The sequence below is a fragment of the Aulonocara stuartgranti genome (genome assembly GCF_965226115.1).
Source record: "Aulonocara stuartgranti genome assembly, chromosome: 16".
Taxonomy (NCBI): domain Eukaryota; kingdom Metazoa; phylum Chordata; class Actinopteri; order Cichliformes; family Cichlidae; genus Aulonocara; species Aulonocara stuartgranti.
This window is the reverse complement of record NC_138952.1, coordinates 9000940-9001505: the sequence shown is the minus strand read 5'-3', so window position 1 is coordinate 9001505 and position 566 is coordinate 9000940.

Genomic DNA, 566 nt, shown 5'->3' with positions numbered 1-566 from the left:
AACCATGTACATGTCCATTAGCATGTTTGTCTGCATGAGTTCAGCCACTCTTCCTTGTCAGGATGCTTTAGTCTTTGGAGCCACTCTGATGTGGTAAATCAGTCCCACGCACAGCATCCAGCTTTGCTAGCTGTACTGTTCCCAAGGTACGGTGAACTCAGTCACTCTGAGGGGGATCGTGTTTCTTGTGATCGTGCTCTGAGATGTCCAAACCCGTCGTTAAAAGCTTCCTCTGTGACAGATCTCCTTCCATCAGATTTACAGATTAGATGTTGCACAGTCTTGCCTTTTCTTGGCACCATCAACAAATGCCTCAAAGGAGCACCAGTTTAGGACAAGATCAGTGACATCTGCCTGTTTATCATGTAGTGTGGCTTTGATTTGCTGCATTTTTTTAAAATACCGCAATTTTAAAATACCGCATCTTTGAATATTGTTGTCACGCATCTTTCCATCCTTTGGAACAAAATGCAATATGAATGGGCTGAGAGGCCGTTTTGTAGAAGAAAACTTTAAACTAGATTTGATAGAAAACATTTTGGTTTTAAAAAGTTTTCTCCCTTGTC